Raw genomic sequence first — 334 nt, forward strand, 5'->3', positions numbered from 1 at the left:
GGGTGACGCCGCCCCCCCCCCCCGGCGCGCGCGCGACTCCGGCGGCCGCGGTCGGCGCCACCCCGGTCTCGAGGAGCAGGCCGAGCGCGTAGGCCGCGCGCGCGTGGCCTGAGACCGCGCGGCCTCGCGGGCCCCCCGGCGAGGCTCCGGCCCCGGCCGCGGCCCCCGCGACGCGGCCCGCGCGTGGACGGGCGACGACCGGCGCGCGGGCGCGTCGCTCCCGGCGCCGCGTCGCGGGGCGCGCGCGTCGGCGCGACCCCGGAGCGCCGGTCAGCGGCGCCGCGCGCGGCCGGCCGCCGCGGCCTCGGCGTACCACTCCATGGCCCCGACGGGT

This window comes from Aureococcus anophagefferens (assembly GCF_000186865.1).
Source record: "Aureococcus anophagefferens unplaced genomic scaffold AURANscaffold_1080, whole genome shotgun sequence".
Lineage (NCBI taxonomy): Eukaryota > Pelagophyceae > Pelagomonadales > Pelagomonadaceae > Aureococcus > Aureococcus anophagefferens.